At 43.5% G+C, this 18,553-nt stretch overlaps 1 protein-coding gene across 2 annotated transcripts in view; it reads right to left on the bottom strand.

Annotated features, from left to right (window-relative positions):
• The window catches only part of EPS8 (epidermal growth factor receptor pathway substrate 8), a 118,146-nt gene extending 100,426 nt beyond the window's left edge, over window positions 1-17,720 (bottom strand). The window contains exon 1 of one of the 2 annotated variants that reach the window (XM_030213992.1): window positions 17,517-17,720. The gene's annotated coding sequence lies outside the window, so the exon portion shown is untranslated. Of the gene's footprint in view, window positions 1-672; window positions 692-17,516 lie in introns of those variants that run through there. The other variant, XM_030213993.1, reaches the window with a different exon arrangement.
• Window positions 17,721-18,553: the final 833 nt, after the last annotated feature.

The raw sequence follows: 18,553 nt of genomic DNA, 5'->3' as shown, positions 1-18,553 counted from the left end.
GCTCCACAAATTGCCTCCCTAAAGCACTGAGGTCAGAACACTCACTGCCTAATCTTCTCAGTCAGAATACAGAACCATTTTTAGCTCACAATTATTAGAAAACAAAAACACCACTATCATGCCACAGCCAAGACTGGAATTCGTTTTCACCAGCAAAAGAATCTCTCCGTGCGTAGCCCAACTGCTGTTTGGCTTTTCATTTTGGGCTTTCTTTGAAGTCTCCCAAGTCTTACAGGTTTTAAATCACTGTATTAACAATCCAGCCCTGGCAATTCTGCCCAAATCAAAAAAATTAGTAAACACGATTCTACCATCGGTCTGCAAGTACCATTGTTATTGCTGCCACACAACACTGGGAAACAACGCATTCGGGCATCTGTCTTGTTAAAACATTACATTTATCTAAAGTGGAATGTGTTATCAAACATAATTATATCAGATATACATAAAAATATATAGCTATGCAGAAAGAAAAATGTATATAAAATGCAGAAATGCAGATGATACAACCAAACTTAATACAAAATCAATAGACACTTCTGTGGGCAATGTCAAATATATCAACAATTGAAATGAACCCACATGAAATTACTACAATTTTATGCCAATCTGTGATTAATATATGTACAAACCCCCCACACAAGTAACAGAAATAAAGGAAGTGAGCGGTACCAGTGAATCCAGCGCTCAGCAGCAGACAATCACCTTGCTCCATGCATTGCTGTTGCTCACACTCGGCTCATCATGCCCAGGCTCTGAAAAGGCAACCCGTAAGCTGGTATTTGACACTGAAATCCAGTGCCCTGAGCCCTAAAGCAGGCCTGGACTGTTTACCCATTCCAAGTTTCAGCACTGCTCCAGTGTGCACTCGAGCAGGACTACAGTGGGAGGCTCCACACTCCCTCCTCTTCATCTGGCACTCAGACGACAGCAGCCCTTTTCATCACCATGGCAACCCCTCACAACAAAGATGGAGGCCTGTCTCCCCGGGAGCCCACACCAGATCTGACAGGGAAAGCACATTTCTTACAGGAATATAAAGGAGCATCAGTCTTCCATCTGAGCGGCAGCGGGATCTCACAGCCACAATCAAAGCCTGGAGAGGAGGCAGGGGCGGTGTCTCTTGGTACAGCCACAGGATGGTGGAGGAGGGGGGGGTCTCTCGGTACAGTCACAGGCTGGAAGATAGTGGAGGGGGGGTCTCTCAGTAGAGTCACAGGCTGGTGGAGGAGAGGGGGTCTCTCGGTACAGTCACAGGCTGGAAGATAGTGGGGGGGGGGGTCTCTCAGTAGAGTCATAGGCTGGTGGAGGAGAGGGGGTCTCTCGGTACAGTCACAGGCTGGAAGATAGTGGGGGGGGGGGGTCTCTCGGTACAATCACAGGCTGGTGGAGGAGAGATGATGCATGTGGGGAAAAAAAGAACCCGAATTATAGCTACGTCATGCAAGGTTCCATGTTAGGAGATACGGACCAAGAAGGGATCTGGGTGTCGTCGTCGATAATACACTGAAACCTTCTGCTCAGTGTGCTGCTGCGGCTTGGAAAGCGAATAGAATGTTGGGTATTACTAGGAAAGGTATGGAAAACAGGTGTGAGGATGTTATAATGCCGTTGTATCGCTCCATGGTGCGACCGCACCTTGAGTATTGTGTTCAATTCTGGTCGCCACATCTCAAGAAAGATATAGTAGAATTGGAAAAGCTGCAGCGAAGGGCGACTAAAATGATAGCGGGGCTGGGACGACTTCCCTATGAAGAAAGATTAAGGAGGCTAGGGCTATTCAGCTTGGAGAAGAGACAGCTGAGGGGAGACATGATAGAGGTATATAAAATAATGAGTGGAGTGGAACAGGTGGATGTGAAGCGTCTGTTCACGCTTTCCAAAAATACTAGGACTAGGGGGCATGCGATGAAACTACAGTGTAGTAAATTTAAAACAAATCGGAGAAACGTTTTCTTCACCCAACATATAATTAAACTCTGGAATTTGTTGCCGGAGAACGTGGTGAAGGCGGTTAGCTTAGCAGAGTTTAAAAAGGGATTAGACAGTTTCCTAAAGGACAAGTCCGTAAACCACTACTAAATGGACTTGGGAAAAATCCACAATTCCAGGAATAACATGTATAGAATGTTTGTACATTTGGGAAGCTTACCAGGTGCCCTTGGCCTGGATTGGCCGCTGTTGTGGACAGGATGCTGGGCTCGATGGACCCTTGGTCTTTTCCCAGTGTGGCATTACTTATGTACTTATGATAGTGGATGAGGGGTTCTCTTGTTACAGTCACAGGCTGGTGGAGGAGGGAGATCTCTCAGTACAGTCACAGGCTGAAAAATAGTGGAGGGGGGTCTCGGTACGGTCACAGGCTGGTGGAGGGGGGTCTCTAGGTACAGTCACAGGCTGGAAGATAGTGGAGGGGGTCTCTAGGTACAGTCACTGGCTGGAAGAAAGTGGAGGGGGGTCTCGGTACAGTCACAGGCTGGTGGAGGGGGGTCTCTTGGTACAGTCATAGGCTGGAAGATAGTGAGGGGGGTCTGGGTACAGTCACAGGCTGGTGGAGGGGGGTCTCTTGGTACAGTCACAGGCTGGAAGATAGTGGAGGGGGGTCTCGGTACAGTCACAGGCTAGTGGAGGAGGGGGGTCTCTCGGTACAGTTATAGGCTGGAAGATAGTGGAGGGGGGTCTTGGTACAGTCACAGGCTGGAAGATAGTGGAGGGGGGTCTCTTGTTACAGTCACAGGCTGGTGGAGGAGGGGGGTCTCTTGGTACAGTTACAGGCTGGATGATAGTGGAGGGGGGTCTCGTGGTACAGTTACAGGCTGGAAGATAGTGGAGGAGGGGGGTCTTGGTACAGTCACAGGCTGGAAGATAGTGGAGGAGGGGGTCTTTTGATACAGTCACAGGCTGGTGGAGGGGGTCTCTCGGTACAGACTGGTAGAGGAGGGGGGTCTCGGTTCAGCCTGAGGTGGTATCTAGGGTAGATCTGCTGAGAGAAGAATAAGGAGGTCTGCAATGGAGGGAACCTGGGAATGTGTTCAGGGTGGGTCTGCAGCAAAAGTAAAGAGGTACAATGAAGGATTTAGGGAACCCTCCTTGCATTCCAAGCATATCACCTTCCCAAGCTGAATCTTCACATGCCCCCCCCCCCCCCCAGTCCCCAATGCCACTGGAGCCGACGCTGTGGGTGCTTGAGCTCCCCCAATATTGAGAAAATTCCTTGTATGTGTCCAGGGAGGGGTTATTTCCACTGGGCTTTTGAAAAGTTGGCTCCTATGCGGGCCAATGCAGTCATTAAATTGCTTTAGAACCAGCTCAGTGAGCCAGTTCTACTGCAGAATTAATGGAAAAAATTCTGCTGGTATTCAGCAAGCAATGAGTACGCAAACTACTGCCATGTTAACTGCAGTTCATTGTGAAATGCCAGCCTGAGCACTGACAGTGGACTGATTGGCTGAGGCACCCACAGGAATGGTGATATTAAAAAAAAAAAGTCACTAGCAGCCTGCATAGGCCTTCATCTCCCCCCCCCCCCCCCCCCCACGGCCCACCCTGCTCCTACTTAAATAAACACTTCCCTGGTGTCATCCCCCATCCCCTGAAAGGACCAGCACCCTTCCCTTCTCTTCCCATCCCCTACTTTAAAAAGTCCTGATTTCAAGTAGCACCCCTCTCTCCCACTCACCCCGACCCAACTGGACTTTTAAAAAAAACTCCCTGGCCTAGTAGCACCCTGCACCCCTCACCTTACCTCCAGAATGCCCCCTAACCTGAAAAAGGCAGGAGTGATGCTGCCCACTTGCTTCAGCCTCAGTACCACCCAACTACCAATTAAGGGAAAATATCCCTTCTATGGCATATTGACCCCACCCAGTGCATGCAAAGATGAACCACCTGGGGGGGAGAGCAGCCATTTTCACCAGCTCCCCATATCTTCCTGAAGTAGCTGTGACCTATCAGGAAATTGGCGGTCATTGGGGCCTGAGGAAAAGCAGCTAGAACAAAAGACCTCCAGGTCTATCTTCTACCACCTCTTTGACCAAATTCAAGCAGGCATGCCCTACACTTTCTGCCCACCAGTATCATGCAACATGCATTCAGAGCTCCCCCATCCTCCACTCCTAGACCTGAACTCACACTTCTAGGTCCAGCAGGTCCGTCTGCCTCCCGCTCCTGAGCACCTTAAACATACCACTGTCTTGTCTCCTTATCTCCCCTTTCTTTGTTTTCTTGTCTTCTTTTTCTAACTTTATTCCCTGAGCACAAGTCTGAGCAAACACCCCAATTGCAGTGACATTTTGTTTTTGGGAGAGGCGCAGTTGCTGCCATTCCTCCGCCAACTGTCAGAGGCCCTGTGAGGACCTCTGCCAGACCATCTTACTAAGCTGGGCTCCATGGACAGGAGCTCAGCGCACAGGAGATCAAAGTCCTTCTAGCTGGACCACAGCCCACGCCCTAGGAGCTAAGGCCCAAGGTGACTCGAATCTGGGGATCTGAGCTTGACATTCACAATACATATCTCTTCAGTAATTCAGTGTTGCTTCTTTAAGCTGCGACTAATTCACTCAGTTCATCCTCTGCTTGATCAGGCTGCATTTTGGACCCTGACTCATATCTTGGTCATTAGCTCCTTAGACTACTGCAATGCTGAATTAAATAGCTCAGGCGAATGCAACTTATACAAAACACCACAATTCATTGCTCACAAGATCAAAGAAATACAACCACGTGGCTCCACTGGTTAAGGAGGCACATTGGCTTCCAGTTGTCCATAGAATCACCTACAAAATTTAGACTGTTGTTCATAAAATAGATCAGTGATCTTCCTTTATACATCTCTCAATTAATAATACCTTATGCTCCTATGCATACCCTAAAATCTTCATGTTAAAATCGGCTTGCTGTACCTACTTTCCGCCAGATTGTATTTGATTCCATTAGAAGTACTATCTTCCGGGTCAGTGGACTGAGTCCCAACTCATGGCACACCCATTCCATGATGCCTTCTCCCTACCCTAGCAATGAAGTTATTGACTACATTTCCTGCCAGCCCCCCAGAACTGATGGTAAAAGGAAAGGGTTGGATGCAATATGGGTACATTTTTACTCTGTTCGATTTTCTTCTTTCATGACTGTTATTTTTTTCTTTCTACCTGCCTACATCTATTTTATTTACAGGTGAGTCGCTTAGAAGGTTCCAGCAATGAGAAGGGTATAAAATAATAAACTTGAAACCTGACCGCTAGATGTAGGCTACAGCATCACAAATACACTGCATAAGGAAACAAACTGGTCAGACTAGGCGTGATCCTTATCAACCCATATACACTGCATAATCAATGGACACTCAATGAAAGATGTGCAAGTATGGGCCTCATAGAAGGCGCCACAAAAGTTGTGAACTCTTCTCTTTCTTTCTTTTTTAAATACATAGCAGCCAAACACATTTATTATTATTTCCATAGAAATCAAACAAAATAAAACATGGAAAAGAAAATAAGATGATACCTTTTTTATTGGACATAACTTAATACATTTCTTGATTAGCTTTCGAAGGTTGCCCTTCTTCGTCAGATCGGAACGGGCAACCTTCGAAAGCTAATCAAGAAATGTATTAAGTTATGTCCAATAAAAAAGGTATCATCTTATTTTCTTTTCCATGTTTTATTTTGTTTGATTTCTATTGATAACCTTAAGAGTGGACTAACACGGCTACCACACTCCTCTACTTATTATTTCCAGAAACCCAAATATCGTAGTTATAACGCAAGCAACTGAGTTGCACATAATACAATCAAGTTTTTCTAAAACAGAAAGAAAACAAAATAAAAAAAAAAAAGCTGTTAAAAGCAAAAAACAAAAACAAAACAAACACAAAACAAAAACTTCAGAAAACTCTTCTGTATGTATAATAATCCTCATCATACAGGGTTTTCCCCCATGAAATGCTAATGACTTTGTATTCCTTATGAATTCTTTATTACACTCGCACTCCAGTAAAAACAACTTCTCCCCAGCCCCTTTAATCCAGCATGAGAAAAAAATACAGTACCTGCTATGGAAAACAGAGGTGCACATAAAATGCAACGGAGCTTATTTGTACATTAGTAGAGTTTTAACATCTTTTAAGTGAACCAGTGATTTATTCAGTTTTGATAGTACCACTACACTAAAATAATACAAATATATTTAAAAGGAAGAAAAAAAGGTGTGGTTTAGCCGGTCGTAAACACCTGCATTACTCACGTGCAAATATTTCTGTGTCCAAGTAATGCCCCAGTGCCTAGAAAAGGAATTCAGGAATATAAGGCTGCTTATGTTTGTGGCTCAGGAGAAGATTATGCCTTTTCCTTTCCTGGAGGTGGCTGTTCCCTGGAACTGCACATGCTATAATCTTTTGATCTTATACCTTTTGGATGCTATTGTTGTGAAAGTGAAGAAAACAACCACCAAACTCCGCAGGAACACAAGGGGCAGAGAGGGCCAGGGAGTGAATAAAGTACCACAGGAGCCACCTTATTAATATAGGTTGCTACAAAACACAGCTCCTGTGGCAGCTTCTTCACTCCCTGAAAGCCCCCACTCCATTGTTATGAAAGTGCCAAATTCACTGGCTAGCAGTTAATGATCTTCCCTGGATCTCTTCTCTTTCTAATGGGCAACTACCAACAGCATTGAAAAGGGCAGTGGTTCACCCTTTGTTAAAGAAAAACAACCTTGACCGTGACAAACTTGAAAGTTGCCGGCCAATATCCAACATCTCATTTCTAGGGAAACTCAGTGCTTGGCTAGAAGAGAGAAACTGGCTAGATCCATGTCAATCTGGATTCAGAACCGGTTATGGTACAGAAACAGTCCTTGTATCCCTGCTAGATGATCTTCACAGAAACCGAGACAGGGGATTTGCCTCGGTGTAAGTACTGCTAGATTTCTCAGCAGCTTTTGACACTGTGGATCATGATATCATGCTAGAACGAATGACAGAAACAGGTATCAACAGAATGTGGTTCAGATCCTATCTATCAGACAGGCAACAAGCCATAATGTTTGGCAGCACCTCATCTCCACCATGGGCACTGACCTGTGGGGCACCACAAGGATCGATACTGTCACCTATTCTGTTCAATATCTACCTCAAGCCACTAACTAAGCTGATTTGGTCGACAGACACTTAGTTCTACCTCTACACGGATGATATGCAAAAACTTAATTGGATACCAGTATAATACAGGGATAAATTTCAAACTCTATGTCTGATCTTCAAGGCCCTTAGAGGAAATGGCCCAGAGTATTTGAAGAACAGGATGACCCTCTACACACCTCCAAGGCCACTAAGGGGTATCCTTAACCACACCCTCTCCAAAAGACATTACACAATGTGATACCCGCAAGCGAGCCTTCTCCAGAGTAGCCCCCACACTCTGGAATGAACTCCCTGAAAGGTTCCACTTAACATAAGACTATCTCTACTTCAGGAAGCAGGTGAAAGCTTGGATCTTCAACCAAGCCTTTAATGAAAGAAGTAACTAACTTGTTAGTCTCACTCACACACACACAAGGAGTGACACGGGCTGCACATACTGCAGCAGGACATGTTTATCCACTCCTACCCTAGCTGAGATAATATTTAACCATCTCTCTGACCTCACGTGCAACTTTCTTTAATTTATTCACCTTATTTTCTTACCTATCTATATGTTCCATCTTTGCTTATACCCTATGCTGACTATTAAAATGTTCTATTACGTATTGTGTTGACATTGTACGTAGTATACTATTCTAAATCCTTATAATGTTTACCAGGTGGTATTCAAAATATTCTGCTTCAAACATCCACAGCTGATTGTTAATCACAATTCTTGAATCTTGAATACCACCTGGTAAACATTATAAGGATTAGAATAGAAAACCAGTGGTCCCTATTTAGAGCATTTGGTGGTTGAACACGTAGTATATTATACCATACTTTGTATCGTTATTTGAATATTTTTGCTGATGTAATTGTCTATTGCTTATGTTTGATTTATTCTTACTGTACACTGCCTTGAATGAATTCTTTCAAAAAGGCGGTAAATAAATCCTAATAAATAAAATAAAATAAAAAACCCTCCGTTCCTAAGCAGCAGCTGGGGTTTGCCAGAGACTTTTAATCTGTAACCAGCCAAGAGTGAAAGATTAGTTTAAGGGCTAGGTAGCTGCAATGGCAGCATTGTGTTACTGAGGTTTAAAGACAGCCAAGCCTTGCTCAAAGAGACATTTTTCTTTTCAACAGTACTTGAAGTGCTGTGACCTGAAGCAGCTTCCTGCACAGAAAGCATCAAAAGGCAAGGAGGATTGAAGGCTGTAAAAGCAGTTAAGACTGAACTGTGATATGTACAAACAGTGGGAACTTTTTTTTATTTTTGCTGAAAAAGAATGTTTTTCTTTTGTACTAGTTTTGGGGCAGTGTCTGGGCTGGAGGACAGTTTGCTGGTCTATATCTGCTGTCTGTTACAAGGTTAAGTAGGAAAGCCCTGGCAGCTTAATGCTTCATTGCTGAGGGAACTTTATTCAGTATTTTTTCCATTTTGCTCACACCTTTTTCAGTAGTAGCTCAAGGTGAGTTACATTCAGGTACTCTGGATATTTCTCTGTCCCAGGAGAGCTCACAATCTAAGTTTGTACCTGAGGCAATAGAGGGTTAAGTGACTTGCCCAAGATCACAAGGAGCGGCAGTGGGATTTGAACCGACCGGTGCTCTAACCACTAGGCCACTCCTCCGCTTGTTATTCTTTGGGGTTCTACATGGAATGTTGCTACTGTTTGAGATTCTGCATGGAATCTTGTCACTCTTTAGGATTCCAGAATCTTGGTATTCTTTGGGGTTCTATCTGGAATGTTGCTACTATTTGAGTTTCTGCATGGAATCTTGTCACTCTTTAGGATTCCAGAATCTTGGTATTCTTTGGGGTTCTACCTGGAATGTTGCTATTCTTTGAGATTCTGAATGGAATCTTTATTTATTTAGATTTTGCTCACACCTTTTTCAGTAGTAGCTCAAGGTGAGTTACATTCAGGTACTCTGGATATTTCTCTGTCCCAGGAGGGCTCACAATCTAAGTTTGTACCTGAGGCAATGGAGGGTTAAGTGACTTGCCCAAGATCACAAGGCGCAGCAGTGGGGTTTGAACCAGCCAACTCTGGATTGCAAGACCGGTGCTCTAACCACTAGGCCACTCCTCCACTTGTATCATGTTTAAAGAAAACAAGTTTATTTATTAGGATTTATTTACCGCCTTTTCGAAGGAATCCATGCAAGCTGGTATACAGCAAGACTAAATCAAACATAAGCAATAGACAATTACAGCAATAAACATTTGTTGTTGTTGTTTTTCAGTAGTGAACTGAATGCGTTCAACGACAGCTTGGGTGATAAAAGGTGCTACTCAGCCTGCCTGTCAAATAACAGGGCGCCATTTTTTTTTTTTGGCACAATAAGACCAAATACTTAACCTAGCCCACAAGCTGGTGTATGTGTTTGCCTTCTACACTGGAGTCAGCAGGAGTGGGACTTGACTGGAAGAGTGTGTGGAGCTACAAGTACCTTTTCTGCACAAGATTGTTGAGAGTACACTTACCCAAGTGTGACACAAGGCTACCAATCCTATATAATAAAATGCACCTCCAACATTCTGAAGCTGACTGCATAGCTGAGGCATTCCTGCTCTCTGTATCCATTTCCTGAATTGACATCACGTACTTCCGGGTTCGTCACAAGCAGAAGTGACCAACCACACGAGGTTTCTCGGCTTCAGAATGTTGGAGGTGCATTCTGTTAAATAGGATTGGTCAGTTCCTTGAAGCACAGCCAGAGCTCAGCGTCCTGCACAGTAATGCTCAGACACCAGAGAGAGAGGGGGGGGGGGCTGACACCAGAGAGAGGGAGGGAGGGGGGGCCTGACACCAGAGGGTGGGGGGGGAGGTTTCTCTGTCACACACACACTCTCTCTCTCACACACACACTGTCTCTCACACACTCTACTGTATCACATTCACTCTCTATGTGTCACACAGTCACTCACACACTCTCTTGGTCTCATACACTCAGTCTCACAGAGTCTATGTCTCACACACACTCTCTCTCTCTCTTACACACACTGTATCTGTGTGAAACACACACACTCTCTCTCACACACTGTGTCTCACATATGCACACACTCTCATTCTCATACACACACTCTCTCTCACAGACACACTCACACCCAGACTCACTCTCTCTCTCTCACACACACACACACACTCGCACATTCACTCTCTGTCTCACACACAGTCACTCTCACATACACTCTCTCAAACATACACACTCCGAGGAAAACCTTGCTAGCGCCCGTTTCATTTGTGTCAGAAACGGGCCTTTCTTACTAGTTGTATAATAATGCTGATGTAAGCTTGAAGGGAAGCATTTTTCAGTGGAAAGGAATGTCAAGCTGACATCATGAAGATGAATATATTTAAGAGTCTCATTACAATATGCGTCATTGTACCTTTCCTTGAGCAATGTCTTTGGGAAGGTGATAACCTATTTAAAAAGTACGATGCACGCACAGGAGGGCACCAAGCGAAAATTATGGAAGCAAAAACTGTAATAGAATTAAAGTAAGGCTGAGAAAAGACCCCATGACGTCTAGTCCAGGGCAACACAACAGGTAGGTAACAAGTTGAACTAGAAGAAATGAAAGGTCCTTAGGGGACATCAGACTCTCTGTTTATAAGTCGCCACAGTGGAAGTTATTAAATCGCATGACACCTGCACAAGAATCCATTTTCACTTAGGGGTCGGTGTGGAGCTGGTTGTTAATGTGAAAGCAGAGAAATTTGAAGGCAACTCTCTTTAGGGAGCAAACACACTCCATTTTATTCTGGGAAAGAGAACAAAATGATAAAATGACCCCTGAGAAGTGTAAAAAGTAATTTGCTATATTTTACAAACAGGTCTGGAAACCTCAGATAGTTCAAAACAGGTGGATGATATATAACCTACATGTGAAGAACAACATTTTTTACACACATCAGAATCCATAGAAGAATATTTCCCTCTTTGCATCACTTGCTATATTACCCTTCTGGATTGTAGCCAATCCAATACATGTCAATGAATAACAACATTTATCAACCAAATTTAAAGATCAAAAATAGTAAAAATCAAAGTGACATTGAGAAGAAGACCATATTTCACCATTACATAAAGAAAAAAACATAACCCAAAGGATAAATCCAGTATAGGAAGGGACAGCGTCACAATCCATGGAGCTTATTCACAAATGCCATAAAAGTAACAATCCTATTTTTGATCATACATAACAATAGAATAGGGCAAGGGTTTTCCACCAAACATTTGCTAAAGAGCAAGCTGAAACCACCATCCACTGAAGTGTAAACTGCTAAAATCCAGAACACTGCCAAACTGCAAATCAAATCTACCATCCACTACTTATTAAAGTACAAACTGAAAACCAGAACACTGTTTACCAAACTACAAATGAAATCCAACACTTACCAAAGTGTAAGTCAGAATCCAGATCCTCAAAAAAATCACACTCTATTTTCTTAGGCCTCCTGGGCTGCCAGGTCCGCTTAACAGGTCCCTTTCTCAGTCAGGGTGAAATAGCACTATGTCAATCACCAGGTCACCCCCCTCCCCCCCAGATAAGTCTAGGGCTTCAGTTCAGTCCTGAGAGCCAAGGGGTCCAACTCCCCTTCTCCTGGGGTTTTAAACCAGTCCAAACTCATTGTTAGTCCAAATATGCAAATACACATATGCAGATCACTATTCCAGTCAATGTTATTTCTTCCGCAGATGCTTCTCACACTACTAATCCACTTCCCTCCTTTCAGGACTGGGTTAGTCTGTCCCTGCACCTCCCACTATGTAACCACCCCAGCAGGGTCCCAGGGGTCTACCCTGAGTAGAAGGGGGATAGACTACACCCAGGTGGTTTTTAGCTAAGGACACTTTCTTTTGTGTGGAGGATCTATTTTTCTGTGATGGGATGTATGCCTTGTCATACCCACCAAAAATATTAGAAAAGAGCTCTTCTTTAAGGAACAGCGCTATGACTTACTCCCTTGGAGGTTGTGTAGGTTTCAGTGGTCTTCAAACCAGTGACAAATTTATTTAATGCATTCTTGACAGAAATCACCAACGAAATCAAGCTCGGCCTGAACATCATGGATTCATGGGCAAATGCATTTCAACTAAAACTCAATAAAGAAAAAAAAACTAATTGTCTCATTCTCTCATCCCAACACAGCGTGGACATCCCCACAAGTATCAACACCCCAGATCACACCCTCCCTATCTCAGACAGCTTGAAAATCCTTGGTGTTACAATGGACCGTAACTTAACACTAGAGAGCCAAGTGGCATCCACAACAAAGAAAATGTTCCACTCAATGTGGAAACTCAAACACGTGAAGCAATTCTTCCCAAGGGAAACATTTCGCAAACTGATACAATCAATGGTACTAAGCCACTTAGATTACTGCAATGGAATTTATGCGGGATGTAAAGAACAAACCTTAAAGAAACTTCAGACCGCTCAAAACACGGCAGCTAGGCTTATATTTGGTAGAACGCGATTTGAAAGCACAAAACCCCTCCGCAAAAAACTACACTGGCTCCCAATCAAAGAACGCATTGCCTTCAAAATCTGCACCTTGGTTCACAAAATCATCTACAGAGAAGCCCCGAGTTACATGACAGACTTGATCGACTTACTAATTAGAAATACATCCGAATCAACACGATCTTATCTAAATCTGCACCACCCAAGCTGCAAAGGACTTAAATACAAAACAACTTACGCATCTAGTTTTTCCTACATAAGCACACAACTGTGGAACGCATTAGCAAAAGCCTTGAAAACGACGTACGACCACCTAAACTTCCGGAAATCACTCAAAACCAACCTGTTTAAAAAGGCATACCCTACTGATACAACTTAAATGCATAATCTCTGCAACACAACCAAACTAAAGCACGTAATGAACATAACACAACTCTTCCATTCTCTGATTCCCTAATGTGGCTGTGCCACATGAACTTGATCTTACCACAACATCACCCTGTATTTGTTCACACCGGAGCCTGCAAAGGCCTCTCCGGTACTATGTAAGCCACATTGAGCCTACAAATAGGTGGGAAAATGTGGGATACAAATGTAACAAATAAACAAATAAAATAAATGACCTAGAGATGGGAATAACTAGTGAGGTAATTAAATTTGCCGATGACACAAAATTATTCAGGGTCGTCAAGTCGCAGGAGGAATGTGAACGATTACAGGAGGACCTTGCGAGACTGGGAGAATGGGCGTGCAAGTGGCAGATGAAGTTCAATGTTGACAAGTGCAAAGTGATGCATGTGGGTAAGAGGAACCCGAATTATAGCTACGTCTTGCAAGGTTCCACGTTAGGAGTTACGGATCAAGAAAGGGATCTGGGTGTCGTCGTCGATGATACGCTGAAACCTTCTGCTCAGTGTGCTGCTGCGGCTAGGAAAGCGAATAGAATGTTGGGTGTTATTAGGAAGGGTATGGAGTCCAGGTGTGCGGATGTTATAATGCCGTTGTATCGCTCCATGGTGCGGCCGCACCTGGAGTATTGTGTTCAATACTGGTCTCCGTATCTCAAAAAAGATATAGTAGAATTGGAAAAGGTACAGCGAAGGGCGACGAAAATGATAGTGGGGATGGGACGACTTTCCTATGAAGAGAGGCTGAGAAGGCTAGGGCTTTTCAGCTTGGAGAAGAGACGGCTGAGGGGAGATATGATAGAAGTGTATAAAATAATGAGTGGAATGGATCGGGTGGATGTGAAGCGACTGTTCACACTATCCAAAAATACTAGGACTAGAGGGCATGAGTTGAAGCTACAGTGTGGTAAATTTAAAACGAATCGGAGAAAATTTTCTTCACCCAACGTGTAATTAGACTCTGGAATTCGTTGCCGGAGAACGTGGTACGGGCAGTTAGCTTGACGGAGTTTAAAAAGGGGTTAGATAGATTCCTAAAGGACAAGTCCATAGACCGCTATTAAATGGACTTAGAAAAATTCCGCATTTTTAGGTATAACTTGTCTGGAATGTTTTTACGTTTAGGGAGCGTGCCAGGTGCCCTTGACCTGGATTGGCCACTGTCGGTGACAGGATGCTGGGCTAGATGGACCTTTGGTCTTTCCCAGTATGGCACTACTTATGTACTTATGTACTAAATAAATTTGTTTACAATTTAAAAACCATATATAATGTTACAATATAGAAACAAACATGATTATCATCCTAATAACTACAGCTGTACCCAATAGCAAATTTTACTATTCTGTAAAATTGCCATAATGAAAAGTATTATTCAACTGAATACGAATACTGGACATTGAGATTTAACATAACAAATAATAAAAGAAGCATTGTGAAATCAGAAATCAAGTGTGTATTTCAGTAGAATTTAGCACAGTAGAGCCTGGATTATTTTTATTCAAATTTAAATCACTATTCGGCTGAATACAAATCGAATATGACTATTTGGTACAGCCCTACTAATAACGCACTGATCAAAAAGAGCACCATTCCGCCCAACAGTGGAAAAAAGAAAGCTTTAATTTCTTAAAAGATTTAACTTGCATCACAACTGAAGGGTGTGGCGGGGGGAGGGAGGTTTATTCCCTAGAAATGGAGCAACTACAGAGAAGGTGAACTTTCACCAGGAAACATTCTTAACTACCTCTAATCAAAATCCTTGACTTGAGCGTTGATATCTAGATGGACAGACCATTTCAATTTTTCTCATTGTTATATGAGTTTCTTGTTGCGAGCACTCCGAAGGTCAACTTTATCTATTTAAACTGAACCCGCTACTCCACAGAAAACTAGTGTAATTTCACTTCCTTTGTCTATTAGATTGTAAGCTCTTTGAGCAGGGACTGTCTTTCTTCTATGTTTGTGCAGCGCTGCGTACACCTTGTAGCGCTATAGAAATGCTAAATAGTAGTAGTAGTAGTAGCAGAGACACGTTTTCACAATGTATTTTGCACCATTCCTGTTTTATTTATTTAATACATTTGTATCCCGTGCTTTCCCACACTGTTTTGTAAAGGAGTTAATTACGATATTTCCAATAGCGGTCTCTGTTATAGCCCACTGCCAATAGGTTTCCCCTTGTACAGTTTCTTTAGTTACTTCTCTCAAAACAGTGATTAGTGGAGATGATCGTATCAGATGATCTTAAGGTGGCCAAACAGGCCAACCATTCAAGGTACTGAAGTTGGGCGGGTCCGAGCCCAAAGTGGAGGGGCCCGGGTCCCCCAGGCCATTAGGTTAGCTGGGCCCCCCTTCAAGGCTAGGCCTGGAGAATCTTGCCCCCCTCCCCCCCCTTGGCGGGCCTTCTTACAACCCAGAACCATGCTAGGGGTCTAACCATCAATATCAACCTCCAGGCTGTAGCAGCCTCTTTATTGGGGGGAGAAAATAGTCTAGGACTAACACAGTCAGGAGGGACCCTATCCTCTAACAATGCCTGTAAGGAGCAGATTGAAGAGAGACAGACAAGAGGAGTTAAAAAAAATCCAGCTGGAGAACAGTTGGTCTCAAGGTAAAATCATCTCTCTCCTCCAGACTTTCCCTGTGGAAGGACTCACCAATAACATGAGACTGTAACTAGATAAGGAGAATAAGGAAGAAGATTACACAGGAGCTTAAAGTGGTACCTCTTACTTTAAGTACCTTTACTGCAGTGTGGAAGGAACAGTAAATAGTTGATGGAGACCTTACAAGAACCATTGCACATTTCTTATACAGTGAATATTTTTGAACCAGCAGCTATAATTAAACATATTTATTTATTTATTGCATTTGTACCCCCACATTTTCCCACCTATTTGCAGGCTCAATGTGGCTCCCATAGTACCGTCAAAGGCGTTTGCCCAGTCGGTTGATAACAAGTACAAGGTTGAAAAGTGATCGTTTGAGGTATATGTGGAGGGTCGGAATGGATGAAGATTGCGTGTTGTCCTGTTCGATCATAGTCGTGCTGTGTTGGTAGGTGAAGAGGGTTATGTGAGGTCGTTGGGGTTGAAATGGATGAAGATTGCGTGTTGTCCTGTTCGATCATAGTCATGCTGTGTTGGTAGGTGAAGAGGGTTATGTGAGGTCGTTGGGGTTGGAATGGATGAAGATTGCATGTTGTCCTGTTCAATCATAGTCGTGCTGTGTTGGTAGGTGAAGAGGGTTATGTGAGGTCGTTGGGGTTGGAATGGATGAAGATTGCATGTTGTCCTGTTCGATCATAGTCGTGCTGTGTTGGTAGGTGAAGAGGGTTATGTGAGGTCGTTGGGGTTGAAATGGATGAAGATTGCGTGTTGTCCTGTTCGATCATAGTCATGCTGTGTTGGTAGGTGAAGAGGGTTACGTGGGGTCGTTGGGGTAGGCCTTTTTGAAGAGGTTGGTTTTTAGTGATTTCCTGAAGTTCAGGTGGTCGTGGATTGTTTTCACAGCTTTTGGGAGCCCATTCCATAGTTGTGCGCTTATGTAGGAGAAGCTGGATGCGTAAGTTGTTTTTGTATTTCAGTCCTTTGCAATTTGGGTAGTGTAGGTTTAAGTAGGATCTTGACAGTCTGACTTTGTTTCTTATTGGTAGATCAATAAGGTCTATTCAATAGTACCGTTTAATTTCTCTGCTGGTGACATTTTGAATTTTATTTTAGAGCACCCTGAATGCCACCAAACGGTAGCTCTTAGAGTTGAACATGATGGTAGGACATTCTGCCGCGACTGCCAACAGTTGATGTAGAACGTACCAGAAAAAAAATGTGTCACCGTGGAGGGACATCTCGCTCGCCACCACCCCCAGAAAATGTTTGCAGAGTTACCTGTCCTGGGTGTTATGCAAGCTGGAGCTAACTGTGCATCATCGCCCTTTGCCTCAGTTCCAATCCCGGTCCTGCAACAAGGATTCTACATTCTTTCTCCCTCTTCAGATGACCTAGCAGAGATGTGTCTGAAGGAGTGTAAAGTATCCCCCCCCCCCCCCCCCCCCCCCCCGTTCAGAAGAAAAGTTTATGTTTATTAAAATGTTTAATATACCACCACTTCTTAAAGAAGATCGCAGAGGTTTACAATAAGAGTCAAAGCATAAGACAAAGAAAGAAAAGAACTGGCAGGTCAGAAAAATCCCACAAGATCAGACAGACAGAGAAGCACAACTGAAAAGGCCACTGATATCCTACAGCCCAGCATCAAGGGAAGCAAAACCAAATGCAAGAGAAAGAGAAAAAAGTGTGTTTTAAGTTAAGTCTTTAAAGAGAGAGAAGGCCAATTCAGAAGAAAGCGCTGGAGGGAGATCATTCCAGAGCTGCAAACCCAGTAACTGAAAATTCACAGCCCCGAAACAGTGCACAAGGATATTTCACCTCTGAAAAGCACAAACTGGGTCTGTCCTTCTCAAAGCAGCTGTATGAAATTTACACATCTCGCAGTTCGCAGGACTCACCTCTGCAGGATCCTTTTAAAGTCCCCAATCAACCAGAGAAGTGCTTTGCCAGGAAACTCACTCTCTTCTGACTTCCAGCTCCCTCAAACTTACAGCCAAAGTAACTAAAGTCATTGGGAAAGCGGCGGATCCAGGTGTGAACAGCGTCCGCCTATCTGGGCTCAGCCCATTGCTGAAAATGGAGCGCAGGGTATGTGTAATCGGTGACACGTACAGCAGTGGAAATCAAAAGGCCAAAGTACAGCTTCTTGCACCTCTTTGGGTTTTAGTGCTGAAGTGCATTCCTTTAAGGGTGTGCTCTCAGGTGGAGGAGGAGGAGGTGTGCCAAGCATTGAAAATATGTTAATCCCAACAGACCCTAAAGATTTAGACGTTTTTACTATTACGACTGTTTGAGGACGGAGGGGGCAGCACGAGAGTATCCAGGTATTATTTCTGTACTAAGGGATTTAACCTTTGCCTTCCTTTTAAATGCTTTGTTTTGTTATTGTTCTGGGCAGATGGTTGGAACAGGGTTTTGTTTTTTTAGCATTCACGTTTCTATTGACTTTTCTAAAATTTTCAAAGGAACATGGCAAGAACTCTTTCATCTGTACAAAACCACACACCATAAACTAATTCTGAACCCTGCAGCATGTATATAAACAATTAAACAACATTTGTTGCCCTTATCTACCTAAAGTAATAGCCCCAGATGTAAAGATCCCCCCCTTAGCCATAGGACTACTCAAACTGAGCACATGGAGTGGAATTTCTAACCAGAAAACGTTTCAATAAAATCATGAATTAAAAAAAACAACAACCAAAATTAAGCAGTCTGGTGTCTGCATATCTTGCATCTAGACTCCACTACAGTACTATGCTTTATGGGAATGTCCCACAGAAGGCAATGTGCTGGCTGTGATTGATGCACGACACTGCGGCATGGTTGATTTATTCCAAAAAAGAGCTCTAATCATGTTAACTCCATTATTCATTGATTTCCACTAGCTCCTGGTTGCCTTCTGTTCAGAATTGAAGATGCTATGTTGGATTGG

The sequence above is a fragment of the Microcaecilia unicolor genome, chromosome 9 (genome assembly GCF_901765095.1).
Source record: "Microcaecilia unicolor chromosome 9, aMicUni1.1, whole genome shotgun sequence".
Classification (NCBI taxonomy): Eukaryota; Metazoa; Chordata; class Amphibia; order Gymnophiona; family Siphonopidae; genus Microcaecilia; species Microcaecilia unicolor.
Note: the sequence above shows the minus strand (reverse complement) of the source record. Positions and strands in the feature narration are given on the sequence as shown.